General features: G+C 35.9%; 1 protein-coding gene across 2 annotated transcripts in view; it reads right to left on the bottom strand.

Annotated features, from left to right (window-relative positions):
• LOC111600901 (transient receptor potential cation channel trpm) overlaps positions 1-22,206 on the bottom strand; it is a 90,363-nt gene that overhangs the window by 67,370 nt on the left and 787 nt on the right. Inside the window, exon 2 of one of the 2 annotated variants that reach the window (XM_023317248.2) lies at positions 20,390-20,656. The gene's annotated coding sequence lies outside the window, so the exon portion shown is untranslated. The remainder of the gene's footprint in view (positions 1-20,389; positions 20,657-22,206) is intronic. The other variant, XM_023317250.2, reaches the window with a different exon arrangement.

The raw sequence follows: 22,206 nt of genomic DNA, 5'->3' as shown, positions 1-22,206 counted from the left end.
CTAATCATTCACTTCCAGTGACTATAAATATTTCCGTCACACTTTAGGTAATAATACATATTAATGTGTACAGTCATCATTAAGGGCACTCCCACAGCCCAATACCTAGCAACATCTAGCATTATACTATTGTTATACCCTTCATCAAAAATATATACATATATATATATATATATTCCTTTCTTACGTGCAATTCCAAGAGTTTTGCTTAACCCCCGCAAACATCACAAGTTGGCATTAGTAAGCATTAGGGGCATTCCACAACTTGGTTTATTTTTAGCTAATTCAACTTAAGTGCCACGACAAGTGTTTCACTGTCAAGGCGACCAATTTACTACGCTGCTCTAGACCAGCATTTTTTATGGCCAATTTATGGGGTAGACGCACACACACACACACACACACTCACAACAAACTGTTGTGTGTCGAGCAGACGGTGTGAAAATATATACAATTTGCTCTTTGTGGATTTGTCTTTGGCGCGGATTGCATGTGCATATAAATATCTTTGTATATATGTCTATACATGTGTGTGTATGTGTGTGTGTGTTGCTGTAGCTGAGCTCTAGCGTTCTCCCTCAGCTCGCTCTCCCTCTCAACATTGCTTGCCTGCCTGCCTTATTGGTTAGTTGCCCCACTTCATTTTGCTTTACTTTATGTGCCATTGGTTCACGTTTGTTTTGGCTTTCGCTGATTTCATTATTATTATTATTATTTTATGGTCATTTTGTGGTGTTTTATAACACTGTTTTTTGTTTTTATTTTTGGCTGCCCTGCTCCCTCTCTGTCGTTCACCCTCATGGCTTTGGCACAGCTGTTATTACAGAACGTGCAGCTGGCATAAAAAAAAGCATTGCATACTTTTCGTGCGCACTGTGACTGTGAGAGCAACACCAACAACAATGTAATGCACGGAGATTAAGTCTAATGGAGTGGCCTGTGCAATAAGCACAAAAAGGTGGCTTAATCTCAACTATATATAAAAGGGCAAGCGCAGACTACCCTCAACACACACTCACACTCACACACCCACGTAAAAAACTAGCATAAAGTCAGCACATATATGTACACTCAGCGAAACGGTTGACTGAAGAGATAGTTGGCTGCAACGAAGAAGTACTTTACAGAGTATCAAATGTAGTATGTATATCTAGAGGTGGGCAAGTATATATCTGTCTCTATAGTATATATATATATATATATATATATATATATATATATATATATATATTGTATACGAATTTCGAACTAATTACAATTTTATATTTGTTTATAAAATAATTAATTAATTATTAAATTTTTTTTAAGTCTAAAATATTTAAAATAAATTAAAAATTTTTTTTTTAAATTTTTTTTTCATTAAAATCTTTTTTTTTATATTTTTCTCAGTGCATGCAATTTTTTGCCAACGTTCTGCATGCGTTTGCATTGCTTAATGTATGATAATATAAAGCTTATAGCTGAGCTGTTGACAACTATTTTTGTGAGATCCATTCATTTAATACCCTATAAACACAGCCAAGAGCAGAGAGGGTAAGTAAATACCCTTTAGACCATTTATAAAAAGCAAAAGATGACCCAAATAGATATAGATTCGTAATGAACTTACTCTATATATAGTTTTTGTTAGTTGTAGTTCATAGTCAAGCTAATGCTCGTTTTTTAATCACCTGCAAATACCCTGTATTGACTACACGAGCTAAACTCCACCTCTCTATAGAGCTGTCTATTGGCTTGTTCATATCCATTGTGTGTGCGCCCACACGCTTTTTCTGTGTACACAGGAGACACGCTAATGTTTAGTATTGGACCGGACATAATGTCCTGTGCAATTAGTCCTTATCTGGAACACATCCAAGCACTGCTAAAAGCTAATGTCAGAGCAAATGCTTAGCACAAATTTAAATGCACTTTTCTCAGGAAGCCAACAGATGAGCATAATAAAATGCAATGCGAGGCTGCTCAGCTGCTGTAGTAAATGAGATTTTAAATGGATTGTAATGCGCAAATATCCTTGGAATACGACGCATAATTGTTGCCTACTTTGCCAACAATGAACGTCTCTATATATATATATATATCTGCAGCTACGAAGGACATGAATGAGCGAAGTGTCTTGACTTGACTGCATTTACGACACTTGACTTGCGTGTAAGATTCACTGAGTGCGTGTGTGAGTCTCTTTGTCTCTGTGTGGGAGACTCCTTTTGTGGCAGCTGGCAGTACGCGTTGCCTTTGCTTCTAAATAAGCTAATTTATATGCTAATCTAAGCTAATCAATTATAATCCAATCTATCATTGGGCGACACAGCTCCAGATGCGCGAATAGACTTGCAGCGCCTGCAAACCATTCCGCAAATAATTGGCTGTAGAACTTACATCATCTGGACCTTCGGTGGTCTGAGAATCGAGTGAATAGTAATGAATAAAAAAATATGTATCAGCGCATCATTCTAATCAAAAATCTCTATACTTTATGTCGCCTGACTATGCCTCCTTCTAGCTCTTACATAGTTTATACCAACACTATTAAGCTCTGAGCTGCGTGACTAGCAAAAAGTTGTTCTAATTCTGTTCGCTCATCTATAACCTACGCCTAAGAAAATAATATATTCATGTACATGAATAAAATGAAGTCATTTGGGCAGCTTTGTCTGTCAGGCGTCACTTGAACTTTATTCATATTTATTTTTGCCAAAAAATGTTTCTGTAATTTAAAAGCAACAATTTTTAGCTCTAACTAAACTCAGCTAATTTTGTCTCCATTTCATTTTCAAGCTTTAAGCCAATTTTCTCGAATAACACATCTTAAATTGATGCTCAATTAATATCAATTGTTAGCTTTTGATTTTTGCCATCACAATTTAGCTTCAGTTTTATGCAATTCCTGCTTTATTTTCTCTTCAATCAACTTTAATCCGATGCTTAGCTCTCTAAGCTCTCGGCTTCTTGAGTGCCGCCTCAACTTCAATCTCAATGTCAATGCAACTTATACTGAGCACTTTGGCTTTTTATCCTTTTTCTTTTCTCTACTCAATTCACCTCAATTTCTGTGCCTTTTCTCCACAATTCCATTTGACATTCATCTTGAACTGTATGCAATTATTAACGTCGATTGCCTGCTTAAATCTTCAGCTCAAACGAATTTAAAATTCGTGCTGTGTTTGCATTTTTTTCGTCCAATGTTCACTTCGGCACGTGCATAAATAAATTCTGTTAAAAATTGCATTTTGACCCCATTTGGTTGCACTGCCCATGGCAGTTCAAAGGCGAAGACGATGTCAGCTTTTCTCTTTCCTCGACCAAAAAAAAAAAATAAAACTGAAAAAGCGAAAAAGTTTTTTTTGTCAGCACGAAACTAAAACTTCTCAATGTGGCTTGCTACTTGGAGTTGAAAGAGACAGAGAGAATGCAGAGTGAGAGTGAAGAGGATGAGGACATGTTTACACATGACTATGACAAGTGCTTAATGGATATGACTACGTGTGTACAGTAAGCACTCCACACGCAGACAGCTAATACCTTAAGTCGCACTGACTTTCATTAAGCCGATTGCACACACAGAACGTGCAGTTGAAAGAGTTGCAAAAACATTGAAATAAAGTGAAAGAAAAACATAAATCAAAAAGAAATTCATACGCATAGTATATTTAAGGATAGCTAGAGCCGGAACTTTAAATTACATTTCATATGCGTGAGCCATAGCTGGGCTCCACAACGACAATAGGCGAAACGTAAACGGCACCCCAGGGGTAGGCGACGGAGGCGTGGCACCAAACACAAAGAGCCAATTTTGCCCATTTATATATAAAAAAAAGAGAGAGAGAGAGAGAAGTGGGCGTGTGCCTGCACGCTAAATGCTAGGCTAGCTGCCCGTGTTTGCGTGAGTCAACAATATACAAGGATTTGTAGTCATGTTTACAAGCGCACAGCCCACGCTCCACAGGGAGAGAGAGAGAGAGGGAGAAGTGCGCTCTATCTCCCTCTTGACTAGCTATTACAAAATATGCTTGTGTTTCATTAAAAATTTAAGCGCTCGCCAACATTCAAATAAAAATTGTGCAAAAATCAACGCTCGTGTTTATGACATGCGTCAAATTTTACTTTCACTTTATTTCATGCTTTTTCACATATATTTGAATACCCTGTAACCATTCAAAAAAGCAAACGACGTATATTGTTCTATATGAATAATAGCCAAAACTAGGCGTGGTCGCAGCTTAGAGTATGTAAGGATAGAATTCTACGACAATGGACTTCTGGAGAGAGTATATGTTGCCCAGAATTTTCCCAAATTTCAATTCCATTCAATTATTTCCACACGTTTCGTTAAGCAAAGACAATTCATGAGCAAATGGGAAGTCTTATGGAGTATTGCAACAGCTGCGTGTTATCGATAACTCAAACTGCTGCTGAAATATAGTTATCGGAAAGGGCATTGCTCTTGCTTGGTCACTTTATATGAGAGTAAAACGATGGAACTAGATCCTCCAATCGCTGAACAAAATATGTTAAGGCTTCGATAACGGGTTTTATATCACTGATATCGTTACTTATACATTTTTTAGTATAATCCACAGACGAGAGAGGGAGAGATAGCTAAAGACTTCAATATTTATACATACATCTACACAAGTTCCATATTGGATCATGGCTAAACTTTTTATTGTATATGAAATCGATTGGAATTAATATCAAACTTTACTAAATTAAGCTTCGAGAGCTGGAGTTACTAAATGAGGTATTTAGCTACCTCAAAAGTCTCAACAAATACTGACAGCTCGATCTTTCCAATTTGGTTCCATAGACACCAATCTCAGGGTATTTTCGAGTCGAACAGTCTATACAATAGCACTCTTACTTGGTGGACATTAATGCTCGTGTGCATTGCAAATGCCACAAGGATGAAGTTGTAAATATTTGTGACTGAATCGTAAAGCCAAAACAGATTAAGAGTGTAAGCTAAAAAAAAGTTGCATATAATGAATATGGAATAAAAGTTGAAACTGTTTTTAGAGCTTTCGAATAATGACATGCATTTTTTGATGAAATTACGATGACGGATAGATTAGATTGCCACAGTTTATCAAAATCAAATTTGATTATGAGATTCAAATAGACTGCAGACTATAAATATGCGAAAAGCGTAAATACTTTGCAATGGATTTTTTATAAGCTGTGTTAGTCCATATGATAGAACTTCACATTTATTATGGAAGAGTAGCTCATTATTGCTGAGTTTCTTTTAAATAGTGGATAGATAGCACTGCACAGCTCAGCTCTTTCAACTAATCATTAGCTGTACCTGCATCAAGAGATTCTAACTTTAATAGTCTGAGATTTTATTATTTATCGATAGTTAGTTATTTATCGATAGTTAAAATGAAGTATTGAACGAAAATATTTAATTTTCTAATGCGTACGCTATAAGAGAAAAAATAGTTCACGTTTGAAATTTTCAGTTTTTATATTTCCTGAGATGGACTCATCTTGTTGTACTTATTTAGAATATATGTATGTAATGTTTTTGGTATTTTTATATATATTTATTTCAATTTCCTTTTTACTTTTATTTTATTTTTTTTCCGTGTGCATTTTTCTTCATTTATTATTTCCTATTTCTTAGTATTTCCTATTTTTATTTCGCAGTTCACACATTTTTCTATCCAGTGCTCACTGTAGCTGTTTGCGTCATTATTTATCTTCTGCCCAAATATTTATTTGCCAGCGAAAATATAATATCGCAAGCAATATAAATATTCTCTTCATTCACAAATACCGTAAACAACAATGTTGAAAAACCTCATGGAAATTAAATGAGCTACAAATAATTTTAAATAGAGGCCAATTGGCAAATTCCGTTCGATTCCAAAGAATAACAAAAGCAAATAAAAGCAAATTAATGTTTGTCGAATATATTAAATTTAATTAACAAGTATTCAGTTATTTGATGCTTTAAAGATAGATTTTAATATACAAATTGTGACTATAGTTTATATTAGAATTTCTTTTGTCATTAACAATTGATGCCAGGTGCTGCACGGTGTCACACTCTTTTAACAAATTATTTAGACAATTTTACTGCTCTAAGCCCACAGAAAATGGGTATATTGGTTATATTACATTGTTTGTAACAGACAAATTTACACACATGTTTCGCTATGCTTTACATTAGTAGTCTCAAACTCCCTCTGTAGCTAGTGTTAAAGTTTTTTAAAAGTCATCGATAAATTGTTGAAATCGATAAAAATTGTTATTGAAATTCAGTTATTTAAGCATTGACCTCGCATGTTTCAAGAACTAAAATTTTCAGAATTTTATTCAATTTCTTCCCCACAATATTCAATGCCTCTGACAATTGCATAAGAGAGCTTCTTTGTGTATGCTTAAGCCATACCTCGTTGACCATAGCAATCCAACTGATTTTCGTTTGTTTTTATGGTGCTAGACCAAGTTGATTTTTGCGGTTTAATAAAGTTTGACTAGCCAATTTCTACTCCAGTTTTTTGGGACACCAAACTGTTTGGCATAGGGCTTGGCCTTCAAGCGTCTAAGGCATTAAGTCAGCCGCTTGGCTGCAGCTCAAAATCGATACAAGCCAAACTCACACTGAGACAGACAGTGGCACATTTCACAGTAGCAGCGGCAGCAGCTGGTTACAGAAACTTGGCCCATTTATGTTGGCCAACCATAATATTGCAGTTGCTTTCTGGCTCTCCCCACCCTCTCCCACTTCCACTGCTCTGGCAATGCGACAAAACACAACTCACATTTACCAAGAAAAAAAACATATCGCAGCACATTCATTAACCCAGCAATAACAAATTTCATCAATATTTATGGCCATGGCCAAGGACATGCTGAAGTTTTATGGTCATTTTAGTTGATATCGCTGCGGTCAGCCGTGCGTATACTTAATATGCAAATATCGCGCATACGCGCATCTGTTAACGCCACTAGCAAATTGTCTATCATTGTATTTAATCTATTTCGGGCTGACGGCGATTATATCAGGCATTCATGTTTATTCATCTTTATTCACATACTTTTTGCAGGCATTGTTAAGCAATTTTCTTTTTATTGTGGCACCGGGATAAATGAACTCTCAACAGCGCATTATAAACAACTGTTTTTAGCTTATCGCTGACGTTAACAGTTGGCAGCTGATTGCGAATACATTCACAGCAATCGCACATACATATTCATATGTATTCATATGTACTCGTTGGAGCTGCGCAACTTTTAAGCATTTAGCGTGAAAGCGAATTTTAGTTTATGACTCGCAGATATATCACAATTTGCCCTCTGTTTGTCAGCAGAGTTTGTAATAAAATTGATTTATTGCGCATACGCCGTGTTGCGTGCAACTTGAAACGAGGCAAGAAACTTGCCGTGGTTTTAACTGCGAATATAGATGCGTAAATATGAGCTAAGAGATCGTTTTAATACCTGTCCGAATGATGTTTTCAAAAACTTAATTCTGACATTTTCCAAAACATTGAAGGAAGTGAAACGAAATAGAAAATGGAACTAAAAATGCGATGTTTAATGTAAAATATAATATAGAAAAGGGAATATATAGAAGGGAATATATAGAATATAGAATATAGAATATAGAATATAGAATATAGAATATAGAATATAGAATATAGAATATAGAATATAGAATATAGATTATAAAATATAGAATATAGAATGTAGAATATAGAATATAGAATATAGAATATAGAATATAGAATATAGAATATAGAATATAGAATATAGAATATAGAATATAGAATATAGAATATAGAATATAAAATATAGAATATAGAATATAGAATGTAGAATATAGAATATAGAATATAAAATATAGAATATAGAATATAGAATATAAAATATAGAAAATAGAATATAGAATATAGAATATAGAATATAGAATATAGAATATAGAATATGAAATATTAAATGAATATGAAACATAGAACATACTAAGATAAATTAGAATATAAAACATTATGAAACATAGAATATAGAAAATGATATATATAATATAAAATATATAAAAGAATATAGAACAGTATAGAGAGCATATTTGATGTAATCCTTTACCAAGATAGTTGCAATGATATTTCCGACATATCGTATACCCAAGAGCTAATCGAATTATCATACTTATAAAGCCAACAGGCCGACATCATCATCATGAATATTCATCATGAATATATATATATATAAACCTTGTGTTCAATTATTCTCAAAATTCCTTAACTCCAGGGTATTAGCTCGCACAAAAGGCCATTGTAAATTATGGAATATTCAATTAAGCTCAGCCGGCTGTAAATTTGCATTATGAAATAAACACAATTTGTGGCATTAGAAACAAATTTAGACGCGACTCATGCCGATATTTCCGCGCGTAAACAAAACGCAGCAAAAGTGTCTGTCAAAGATATAGTTTTTCTTTTCTTCTAGATTTGTGTGCGAAAATTGTACAACGAAAAGTCAAAGTTTTATTCGCTGACGCAATTTGGTGCGAAAGACGTTGATTGCAGTTCGAGCTAAGTAAATAGGGCTCATATTATAATATTTTTCTTCTTCTCTTTTATCTAAATCACAGAACTGACTTTAGCTGACATTCAGACGCGTGTACCTTGAATATATTGTACTGTTTGCTCTGTCAGCGTCTAGTCTTAGCTATTTCTTCTCCTCCTTCTGCCACTCGAGACCAGGCAACTCAGTCGCTGTATGTTGTTAGCTCTCTCTCTCTGTCTCTCTCTCTCTCTCTCTTTGCTGTCTCTGTCTCTTTCTGTCTGTCTGTCTGTTTGTCTATTTGTTTTTATTGCGCCTGGTTGTCGTGTAGTTGTCGTCGTCTCAAGTTTATCAGTTTGAATAGCAATGAGGCGATAAGTAAGTGAGGCATATATATATAAATATATATATATCTATATATATATATACATGTGTATATATTTGTATGCGCGGCTGTCAGCCAAAAATCACTTCTGTACAAAATGCAGTTAGTAAGCATGTGTGCGTCTATAAGCAGCTTCAACTCAGTTCCGAAAGCCGCAAAGCTAACTTTACAAATCACTTAAACCCTTGAGACTACAAAAACTTTGAATTAAGTAAGAATGATTTAACCACAATAATACAAATACAAAAAGCTTTATATGCTCAGTGTTACTATGAAAGATCATTAAGGGCACGCTTGCAGTGTTACCTTATTTAAGGTGTTCAAGAGAGCTATGCAAAATCGTTTAAGCTTATTTAAAAAAAATATACAAATTCCTCTCTATTCATCTTGTCATGTTTAATATCTAGTTATGTCAAAATCTTATTTATTTTCATGGTATTCAGCCTATTTTCATTGTCAAGAACTACTTCTTGTATCCTTAACCTGTAATTAAATTTAATTTTGTCCATTTTCATTTGCAAAAGCTTTTTCTTGCCTTAACATCTAGTTATGTTTAACCTGCAGTTTCGAATTTATTACGAATTATTAACTCTATCATAATTTACATTTTGAAGTTCGAGTTAAAAATAAAATTATTTAAAATTTTATAAAAATAAAATTAATCAAATTACACTTAAATCTTATATTAATAAAGTTGAAACAAATTTTTGCGTAAACAGATTTTAAATTCTGCAAGTTTTTTGTTGCAAAACTTCATAAATTGGTTGAATTTGTAATTGAATTTTGTGAAAGGCAAATTTGACAATAATTTAGATTATTTTTATATTTAAAACTGATTATCTACTTACATATTTTCTTATTAAGTGTACTGCATATGGTTAAATCTAGCTTCACAAGAATCTATACAACATAAATTTCAACAGAAGCTCTCTCTTTTTGAGTAATGCATAAAAAATCAAACTTTATATTCGCAACATGACCTTTTCTCAGTAAACACTCTTTGATATTCATACAAAATTCATTTTATTGCGAATTTGGCTAACTAGTTAAAAGCTTTAGCTGCGATCTGAACACAAATAATTCTTGCAATTTTTATACATATAACCATTTTTGTTTATTGTCAGCTTCAGCTGAGATCTCCGTTAAGCTTTTTATATTTATTTATTTTTATTTTTAATATGCTTATATTAATACATTTGAACAGACAAAAAACAACAACAGAAAGGCTGATATGCAACATTTAGATCTCATAAATTTTTTATACTGTTCTATGTGGGCTGTTGTTATTTTTACCTATCTGAAGTTTATGTGAGCGATATAAACGTGCAATTTTTTTGTGTGACAATGACGTGGGCTGGACAGCCACACACACACATACACACATAGGCACACCCACTCATAGACATGTCGCAAAAAGACATAAGCTGCAAATGTTTGCTTTAGCGTTGTCGCTGTGCTGACTATAAATATGTGAGTGTATAGGTCTAATCGAATGTGTGTGTGTGTGTGTGTGTGTGTGTGCGTGTGTTTGTCTTGCGGCTTTTACAGGCAGTATCGTCTACTTCAGCTGCTGCTACTGTTGCTGCTGCTGCTGCTTCTTTTAGTCTATTGCATTAAGTTGATTTCGCGCTTCAATGGATTTTGTGGCTGCCACAACTGTGACTTTGCTTTTGCTTCAACTTTTTTCTGTGCTCTATCATAAAAGAGAAAAAGAGTTGATTGGTTTTTGAGCAGATTCTCTGCAACTGTTGGCATAAACCAAAATTTATTTTTTTTTTATTTAAAGCGTGAAGCTTGAAATTAAATTTATCTGAATGTCCATGTCTGTCTCCATGTGTTAAGGTAATTTGAATACGCCCAATGTGGGCATGGCATTGCGGCTTTGTCAGCTAGATTTGAATTTCGAATTTATTTACATGGAGTTATAACTCGACTTACATTAAAATATATTAAGCTATCTAGCGAGCTGAGAGTAAATCTATTTAAGTTCCCCAATTTACAACTGATGCTCTACAGCTAAACCCCAAAGCAGCCTATGGAAACACAAATGAACAAGTATTATGCAGTCGACTACATGTTAACTACTCGCTTATTTTTTTGTTACTAAGACTCTTTTGACTTTCGCACAGGACTCTTCCGCTAAGCCACTTTTATATGCTCAATCAAATGCTTGCGCCTCGCTAACAGGAAACTAAGCACATGTGTATCCATATATATATATACGCTTATATAAAGAACAATCATTATAGGCTGAAGAAAAGTCCAAGTTGAGGTCCAGAGAAGTCAATGGCACGTTAATAAAATGGCTACTTAGACTTTGATTTGCTATTATTTCAATTTTCGCTCAAGGTCGAGCTGGAATTTATAATTAATTGCCAGCCTTGGAGCTAGGCCTGGTAAAACTCCTTTTGTCGCTTTCATTTTTGGACTGTGTTCTAATTAAAACTAATTAACTTTGGCACAAAAACGAAAAATTGAAGAAAATCTTTGCATAAATCGAGTGGCATATTCAAAAACTCTTTTGCCTACAGTTAAAAGTCAAAGGCCAAACTAATTTAAGTCTAAAAAGAAATTGTTGCTGAAAGCAATTAAAAGCCCAACCAAATATTGATAGAGGATTTGCTCTCTCGCTCTACAACTCTCTCTCTCCCTCTATCTCCACCTCACGCGATTTCTATTTTAACTTTTCAAGAAAGTTTTGTTTTGTGCCTGATTTAAAGCTATTGTATTGCCTTTGATTGGATTCCAATGCCTAAAAGAAGCTATCAGCAGCGCCTAAAAAACAGAAGTCGCTGGCAGGCATAGCCGACTGCTTAATACTCGCTTGAGTCACATTTTTGTGCTTCTAAATGAAAATCTTTAGGGCGTACAACTTTTTGAATGTGCTGCCTTCAAATTCCTAGCTTCAATACGAACTCCACTTAGCAACCAATATACTCCACGTCTGCTTTTGTGAGCGAGTATAAGAAAAAGCAGGCCTCTAAAGAAGTTTTGCTTAACAAAGGGTCTCTAGCAAAAGCAAGTGCTAATTTATGTAAATATTTTTCAAGGACCTTGCTTGTCTGCAAACTTTCCTTGTCGCCTTGCACTAAATCACATACGAAAGTCGTTTATTACAACTTTGTACTTGATTCGAATGCCACTTGGCTGCAAAGTGTTTAGTCTAGCTTAGATTTTGGTTTTCTTTAGTCATAAGCTGATTTGGCTTGATGCTTCTACGCTCAGCCATAAATTCCATATTCAAATTGAAAGGCAAATTTTATTTGCCAGTTTGCTTTATGCCCCATGATGTCAGCCATAAAATGTGCAAGCGACTTAAAGCTGAAACCCTTTTCTTTATTTCGCTGCTTTACTTATGGAAAGTGAGCTTAGAGACTTTTCCTTTTATATATTTGCTTGTGTTTGTCAGAAGGTCTTTTGTAAATTCAGAAGGTATAGAAATATTTTATTAAATCTAGAGATCCATTCAGTGCAAATGAGCAAGGTCTCTTATAGGCAAGGTGATCTTATAGCAAGCACTCTCAACGTTCGTTTTTTCCAGTTTTTATAGCAAATTATTTATAGCAAGTATTCTAATAATCTTCCCCTGAATCAGACCGAATTTCTTCTCAAGTTTTTTATAGTAAAACATTTTATAGCAAGTACACTTTAAAGTATATTCTCCTAAACATCAAATAAAGTTGCTCTCAACGCCTTTTATAGCAAGTCTTATAGAAAATATACTTATAGCACATAAACTTTCTCTACATTTTTTTACCACAATCGCGATCAGTCGTTCGACCTGTAAAGACGTGAATTCGAACAGCCTTCGCTTAAGCTCTACTGCTGCAGAGTTCTAAAAATAGAACTTTGCGGTGCATTCTTCAACGCAACAGCAACAAAAACCGCACACGCAGCGTTTTCTTATCGCTTGCTTCCGCGTAACTCAATTGCTTTAATTGCAATTTACGAAATTTCGTCGCTTGGCGCGAGTGCGCCTGCACTCAAAAGCACAATCCGCGATGACATCTAATGTCAATAACCTCGCTACAGCTGTAAAGGTAAATGCAGAAATGCAAGCCCAGCTTAACGTTGTGATGGCAAATAGGCAAGCCTCCATCATGCCAATAAACTCAAAAATAGATATCGCCTCCGTGCAAGGCATCACTAACAACAAAAACACGAAACGTAAACAGCCAAATTCACCAAAAACCATCAAGAAAAGGCTCATCTTCGACGAACCAAGCACCAGCAATGCAGCATTAATATCAGAAAATCGATTTTCACTGCTCGTAGAAGAAGATGAAGACTACAGCGAATCACCTGTAGCTCCAGAAGCCCCAGTATTGACCGACCAGCAAACTACTCCGAAACCTCGTCCGCCCCCCATATGGTGTCCAAACATCAAGTCTGTGGCCCTACTTCAACAGATAATAGATAAAGTAATTGATGCTAAATCATACGTAATTAAGCCAAAGAAGAATAACATAGGTGTATTAACCCAATGCAGTGAGGACTATCGCAGAGTTATAGACCACTTTACTAAGCTGGAATTGGAGTTCCACTGCTACCAGCTTAAGGAGGACAAACCATATAGAGTCGTGTTCAAAGGGCTTCACTCCAGCACTGATACAACACTAATTAAAAAGGAATTGGAAACCAAAGGCCACACAATTACAAATGTGCACAACCCACTGAGCCGTATGGACAAAACACCGCTAAATATATTTTTTGTTGACGTGGCTCAGGCCCCCAACAACAAAGAAATTTTGGACATTCGAGTTGTCTGCAGGCAACGCTGCACAGTGGAACTGCCAAGAAGATACAACGACCTGACACAATGCCATCGCTGTCAAGAATTTGGACACACACAACGCTACTGCCACAAAGCTCCCAGATGTGTGCGTTGCGCCGGGAAACACGCATCCAAAGACTGCACCCGCGAAAAGGACCAGGCACCAACTTGTGTGCACTGTGAGTTACAGCACCCAGCCAACTATAAGGGCTGCCAAGTATACAAGCGGTTGCGCAAATTGCAATCCCCAGCACAAAAAAGGAGTCCCACACAAACACCGTCTACGGGTCCGAGTACTGCTTCCGAAATTACAAGGCCCCGGAGCATTACCCAAGCCACGAGCTTTGCAACGCCTATTAGTGGTGTTTCTTACGCACAGGCCGCTAGAGGTGGACCGTCAAATAAGAATACCACAAGTGACACTTTGTTCACTGAAATGCTTCAGCAACAACAACGTCAGTTTGACGCAATTAATGCCGAGCTCAAAGCGATGCGAGAAGTACAATCCCAACAAGCAACCATGCTAAACAGTTTAATGGCCATCATAACCAAGCTTGCCTACAAATAATGGCTTTACGTGTGGGTATCTGGAACGCCAATGGCCTGAGAAACAAGACTCAGGAACTGGCTGCGTTTCTCTCACAAGAAAACATAGATATAATGTTAATAACAGAAACTCATGAGTGCCCCACTACACAAATTTTCGGATACGAACACTATCAGGCTCATGGTGAAGGAGCAAACTGCTTTGGTGGATCCTCAATCCTCATACGAGCAACAATACCGCATACACCTTTACTGCCAATTTGCAACGCAACAATGCAGGTCTCAGCCATCACCCTGCCTACGTCTATTGGAGCGATCGAAGTTGCGTCAATTTATCTTCCGCCAAACACTGGTCTGTGTGATCATCACATGGAACAGGTTCTAGGCCAAAGGTTGAATAAGACCCTCATCGGCGGCGACTGGAATGGATGGCACCCATTTTGGGGAAGCAATAGTGCGAATCGTCGCGGAGAAGTCATATTTGAGGCGATTCAAAACTTACAATTCAGCATATTGGCGACTGGAGCCCCCACCCGTTACCCAATTAATGGACACAGGCCCTCGGCAATCGACTTCGCTGTCTACAAAGGCATCTGTGACCGGCAATTGACCATTGAAGAATCCTTGGACCTATCCTCTGACCACCTGCCACTAATAGTCACAATCCACGCGCAGCCACAGCCCTTGCCCATTAGGAAACAACTACTGCCAGCAGGATCAGATTTAGGAGTCTTTAGGCGCGAGCTCCATTACTCTTTGCACATAGAAATGGAACTTAACACTCCTGAAGACGTGGACTACGCAGCAAACAAACTGCAGGAAGAAATAGTCAAAGCTGCGCACCAAGCCGCCCCACCATCTTGCCAAACAAGACAACAGTCTCCGTACAACATCCCCCTCACCTTGGAGGCCCAACACCTACTAATACACAAAAGATGGGCCAGGAGACGCTGGTTAAGATTACGCACGCCTGATGCCAAATCCATGTACAACGAAGCCACGAGGCATCTTAAAGCTGCTCTCGCCCTGCTTCAAAAGAGGTGTATCAGCGATGCGCTGGTACGAGCTGAATCGCCCACTGACGCAGAGTTTCAATTATGGAAATTTACAAGAAAGCTCAAACGGCAGCCAATACGACGTCATCCCATTCGGAGCATTTCTGGTTCCTGGCACATTGGAGACGAAGCTCAAGCTGAGGCTTTTGCAAACCACCTTCAAGACCAATTCACGCCGGTGATTACCGCAGAGGCCTCAGAAATCGAAGCAACAGAAGACATCGTTCTCTCGCCCCTCCCAGCTGAAGACCAGATAACTGGATGTACAAAAGAAGAGGTTCTTGAACACATCAGAAGAGTGAAGGCAAAAAAATCCCCTGGATATGATCTAATAAACGGCAGAGTCCTTAGAGCACTGCCTGACTCCACCATAGACTACATAACTATGGTGTACAACGCCATGCTCCGCATCCGGCACTTTCCAGCCTGCTGGAAGCGCGCCGTGATTGTGATGATTCCTAAGCCTGGCAAACCCGTGGGAGAAATTGAGTCGTACAGACCAATTAGCCTGTTGCCAGTACTCTCCAAAATATTCGAAAGAATATTTCTGGAACGAGTACTGACACATCTGGGACGCCAGGAGGCCATTCCAAACCATCAGTTTGGCTTCAGGAGACAGCATGGAACACCGGAACAGGTTCACAGAGTTGTGCACCATATCCTTGGAGCCTTTGAAGAAAAGATGTACTGCTCTGCCGTCTTTTTAGACATCAAACAGGCGTTTGATCGAGTTTGGCACCTGGGACTGCTGCAGAAAGTGAGGACCACCCTTCCAGCCCCATTTTTCGCGTTGCTATCCTCATACCTTATTGGAAGAACCTTCCAAGTGTCAAGGGGGCAAACAGTATCCTTGACTAGACCAATTATGGCTGGAGTACCACAGGGTAGTGTTCTAGGCCCAACACTTTATACTTTATTCACAGGAGATATGCCAACTCCCGAGCCAAATATAGGAAGTACAGATGCAGTACTCATAGCGACCTATGCAGATGACACCGCCATCTTATCACGTCACGTATCTGCGCAAGAAGCTTCAGACTCACTACAAAAATATCTGGACTCTTTCGGACGCTGGGCAAAACGGTGGTGTATCACCATTAATGCACAAAAGTCTGTACATACTACCTTCGCCACTAGAAGAGGAGATTGCCCAAGCGTTGCATTGGGGCCCACTATTCCCAAAGCCTCAAAAGTAAAGTACCTTGGTATCACTCTTGACAGAAGGCTGACTTTTAAAGCGCACATAAGTCAAGTAACCTCAAAATGCAAAAGCAAGCTAAAAACCCTCGACTGGATGCTGAGAGCTTCAAGCAAGTTGTCTTACAGCAGCAAGGCCGCCATCTACAAGGCAATAGTTGTCCCAACCTTCGTATATGGTATCTCTCTATGGGGCTCCTCGGCGAAGACTACAAGGAACAAAATTCAGACCCTGCAGAATAAAGCACTACGCAGATGGACTGGAGCCAGCTGGTTTGTAAGAAACTCAGTCTTACATAGGGATTTAGCAATTCCCACAGTTGCTGAACTCATTGGGCGACACAGTTCAAGATACGCGGACAGACTTGCAGCGCATCCTAACCATCTCGCAAGCAACCTGGCTATAAACAACAATAGGCGAAGACTGAAGAGATTGCATCCTCTAGACAATATTAGAACTAATTAAGATAGTAGCTACAAGTGCAGAATAATTGGCATATCTGCCCTCCCATTAGTTAAGGTTTAGAGCTAAATGCGCTATAGAGTCTAAGACAATAAGCTGCAACAAAATAAAGAAATAAAAACGAAAAAAAAAAAAAAAAAAAAAAAAAAAAAAAAAATTTTTTTATAGACAGTTCTCTCAGAGTATATTTCTCTATAGCATATCAAGTTCCTCTCATATACCTTTATAGCAAGTCCTCTTAAAGCCACTTTTCTCACAGTATATTCCTCTTCATCAAATTTCTCTTTTATATATATATATATATATATATTCGACTTTCCCACATAAATCTAACACTGAGTATCTACTAGCCCTTCTCTTATATATTTCACTGTGTGACTTCCTTCCATTACATTTGGCTCAATTGCTGTTTTCTTCTTGCTTTGAGTTTTTGAAGGCTACTTCGACCACTCGCAACAAATATCCCTATGAATTTTTAATAAAACATTACATTTTCTTGTCAATTTCATTGGAAATGTTTTGCTTCAACAACAACCCACACACATGTTCGAATCCCATTCGGTCTAGTACTGTGGGACCAATAAGAACAACAATACTAATAATCAATAATGAATTTTTCATCGCTAAGTTATAAGTTGAAGAAAAAGGAAAAACTAATTGCAAAACTGATGGATAAACAATTCAAAGTAAACTAATTATTTGTTGGTTCGAGTTAAACTAATTTTGTTTTTGCAGAAATGTTTTCTTTTAGTTGTTGAGGCAATTGAAGCAGCTTTTCAAAAACTAATTAATTAAACTGAAACTTCTTGCAACTTATGACGCAGTTTTTATTGAGTGAGGAATATTAGATTTACTGGAATGTTTGCCATCAAATTATTCGAAAAAGCGCTTATAGAGAGAGAGAGAGAGAGGAGTGAGAGGGGACAAAGGGAGAGAAGAGATAAGAAAGAGGGAGAAGAAGAGCGAGACAAGGGGACAGAGACAGAGAAAGCCGGAGACATACAGAAAAACATTTTGAGACAAAAAGAGGTAGCAAGAGAGAGAGAGAAAGGGAAATTATTGCTGCATGGAGACATACTTGATATATCTATATGTATTTAAATTATATGTCTAGCATTTAAAGCTGGCATCTCTAGCAATGCACGTATGTATTGATACGCATATGAATATATGTATTTGTTCATGCCTGAGTGATAGACGTGACGAAACGAGGTTTTCTCACCTCCCCTTCGTTTTCTCTTTTTGTTTCGATTTGCCTGCAAGCAGAACAAACTTCATACCTCGTTTGTGAGTGGTTGCACGTTGGCTTAAGGTGCGTTGGTCAAACTTCTGTCTAATATCGAGCTCTCATATCTAAAATATATACAATACACAGCGAAAACTTGACTGAATAACATGCTTAAGTTAAGAAAGTATAATTAAACTAAAGTCTAAATAAATAGCTCAAATAGCGCAGAAGCTCAACAATTTCCTTAATTTATTTAAATATTTAATACCTTTTAAGCAGCATGAAATACATTAACTATTTATGCCATAAACTTTTCAAAATTCTATAAAAATTTTCATCAAGTTTGCGAGTTTTACTTTCATCTTTTGAAGTCTTTTTTAACAGTTCTTCTTCTTCTTTTGAATGCTCTCAGCAATTGATTTGAATAAAATTTTAATTTTTGTCACACTTTTCAAGTCTCTAGACTGAATCCATTTCCCACCTAGGCACATCAGATCACTATATAAAGGTAACTGAATAGTTGTGCTAAAGAGAAAAACATTTCGTATGCAAATTTTTAGAATAAATATATTTATTTCTAACAGCTTGACAGTCACTGCTGAGGAGTTACAGTTTGATGTCCATTTAGCTTAAAGTTTCCAACTATTTCCAAGCTTGCAAGAGAGTAAATGGCGCAGTTTGTGTTTGTTTTGTTTTTCTCATTACTTTTCAACTATTTTCCATGCTTTAAATAAAACTAGTTTACGCGATTTGGTTATCTATTTAATGGCGTAATGTAGTTAATAGGGATTACAAATAGTTTTTTCAATTAGACAAGCTTAAATATACATTAAAGTACTATATAGACTGTGTCTTATGTAAGCTTTTATATATAACTATCTTAATTAGTGTTTTTTTCCATTAACTAATTGAATTTACATTTTTATAATGAAATCGTTTTTCTACCTTGGCTGTTGATAAACAAAAAGTTTTCAAGAGCAAGTGCCATGTAATGTCTATGTGGCTGTTGACAAACTGTAGTTAAGCACTTAATTAGCGTTAATTACAGCTGTTTAACTTTAAGATAATTTAATACGCTTCAAAGCCGCAGCAGAGTTCGCATCTAATTTCTGTTAATTTTGCATGTGGCTGGCAGGAAATGCCAAAAGACAACTTTTATAACTCACATTTTCACGCTCTCTCGCACTCTCTCGCTCTCTCTCTGCTGTGCGCCTAATTGTATGCAGTAATTTATGTCGAAAGTATTTTTTGCGCAAATTTCTCATTTCATGCAGTGCAACACTTTCGCGTTATTAGAAAATTCCAGGTAGGTGTGAGATTTATGCCACAGCCATTAGAAACGCTGCCAATAAAACGAACGTTCCCCTATTTACATAGTAGCTAAAACCCCAACGGGGAGACAGACAAACAGACAGACAAACTGTCAGACAGTCAGCGTGAATTCTTTCATGTATCCATTGCTAGTGAGTAAACAGGGCATATTGTTTGTGTTTGAATGTATGTAACAGGCAATATAAGTATATATCTATAGAGACTTGATCTGAAACAACAATCGACAGTATTTAGCCTTGAACATCTTTTCTTTTCTTCTTTTCAGTCTTTTAGTTTATCTTTCAATCTTTTCCAGTCTGCCTTTCAGTCTCTCTGCCTGTCTTTCTCCCTGTTCACTTGTGTATATATCTTTTTGAAAGTCAGCCTATCCTACGTCTGTTCGTCTGTTTGTATAACTGTCTAGCTGTCATCGATAACTGTTAACGGTGATATCACAGCAATATTGAACTATAACTAGTAGCATGCTAGAGGCTTAGTATGCTTAACAAAGTTGCTCTTATAGCAATTAAAAGTCATCAAGATTGGTTCATTTTTTAATACTTATAAATTATAATCGATTAAAATCGATAACAAACATAAATTATAATCTCGTAGTGTTAAAGAGATTCAAAAAATTTGGTTTATAAATTTATATTTAATTAAAAATAAAAGCAAAAAAAAATATGACAAAAGTGGAGCCACCCTATGACGACCTTCAAATTCTCAAACTCAAAGGAGTAAGAAGAAAAACACGAAAAATTTCATTTCAAAATTTATAGATTCAAATACAAGTTGCTTGAGTAACAAAGGGATTCAATGACAAATGTACAGCATTTGCTAGTCGAGCGTAGCCCATGCAAAGTGCTTTTACTTTGATTTGATTTGCTTCGGTGCTTTAATAAACTCGCTGTAGACTTACCTGTGAAAAACGTCTGGCATTTGTTGTATTTCGATTTTGTTTTTATTTTTTTTTATTGAAGCCGGAAAAGACAGCAATTGTTGTTGTTTTGTTTACTATTTTGTTGTTGTTTATAATTTGTTGTAATTGTTTTAATGGTTAATTTCGCGCATTTTCAATTAGGCTTTTCGATTGCATAAACAATTTATTATGTACTTTTACAACATTATTAAAACGCAACACACTTCAAATAACAAAATTCCCAAATTTCAACACTCAATTTTCATCCTAAGATTTAAAGAATTTTCAATTATTGTTTCTATTATTATTTATTTACATTGTTTTTTATAGCTGAGCTTTTATTTTATTTATTTTTCTTATTGCGTTTGTGTTTGGATCTTTTTTTGTAGAAACTTTTTGGAGAACAGCAGCTGGCAGAGTGACCCGGAAGAGTTTTTTTTTTTTGAGTGGGAGATAATGAGCACTTGCGTACAGTGATAACTGGACTAACGAACAGTTGCGAAAATGTGCATAAATTCAACTCTTTTAAGTTTTACTGTATTTTGATGTGGCTGACATCCGCTTTGGAGCGGATGTTCTACTGCCCACAGGCCAAAACTTTATATTTTATATTATGCAAACAATTCTCTATTTAAGAACGATGTAGAAAGCATGAACTCTTGCATGAAACTTTATAAAGAAGACATGCATTATATATTTAAAAGGTTAAAGCACGCTAAACAAAGTTCAAATGGAAAAGTGCTGCAAGTGTTAAACTTAGATTTACAAGTTTTAAAGTGTTAAATGCGTGAAAAACTTTTTATATAGAAATAATATAATGGCAAAGAAGTTTAACATGAAAGAGAATGAAAAAGAACTATTGAAAATAAATATTAAAGACTTTAAATAACTTAAACAAATAATAATTTTTTAATACAAATATTATTAAATATTATTAAATATAAAAATAAATATAACATTTTATAATGAAAATTCTATAATTTTAAATTTAATACCATTTTTTAAAACATATTTATTGAAAATATCTATTATCAAATGCTACAAAATATAATTTTTTCTGTCCAATTTCTATTCTGTTTCATTAATTATATTATTATATTAAAATACTTTTATGCAATTTTCGGGTTTTCTTTCGAGTGGAATGAAGGGAATGTAAAATAAATATATATGATTCTAAATACTTTTTATATATTTAGAATTTAATATGGTTTTGATGCAATTTTGAATTTCACTTTTTCCTCTTCATTTTCTTTATTAGCACCCGTAATTAAGCAACTGTTCGCTTTAGCATGTCAACACTGTACTTAGACTAGTACATGTATTGCAACATTTTAATTTTTTATTTGGTTTTTCGTTCTTGATTTTGTATTTTTTTCTTTATTTTCTTGTTTTATATTTGTTTGCTTTGGGATTTTAAAGATTTACGAGTTTGAGTTGACGTGCTTCAGAAGATCTCTCTGCTCTGCGTTGTGTGTTCTTAACCTTGTATTTATGGCCTCTTTTGCAGATCTAACGGTTAAACAGGCAACCTTTTTTTCGTATTTCATGTTTATACTTTAAACAAATCGCTCACTAAAGTAGTTTTTGTTTACGTCTTTCTGTTTTATCATTTGGATTTTGATATTCGCCAAGTGATTTTGGAATATTTATTTAAGTGCCGTGTTAATTTGCCAAACATTTATGCGTTTTTAAGTTTTAAGCACTGTCTATGTCTATGTCATAAATTAACTTTTTTGCACAAATACATACACTAATTGAAATACGGTAAATAAAAAGCAACAACAAAAGCACTTCACTTGCAAATGCCAAACCACCCC

The sequence above is a fragment of the Drosophila hydei genome, unplaced genomic scaffold (genome assembly GCF_003285905.1).
Source record: "Drosophila hydei strain 15085-1641.00,03,60 unplaced genomic scaffold, DhydRS2 tig00008127-arrow-arrow-pilon, whole genome shotgun sequence".
Taxonomy (NCBI): Eukaryota; Metazoa; Arthropoda; class Insecta; order Diptera; family Drosophilidae; genus Drosophila; species Drosophila hydei.
Note: the sequence above shows the minus strand (reverse complement) of the source record. Positions and strands in the feature narration are given on the sequence as shown.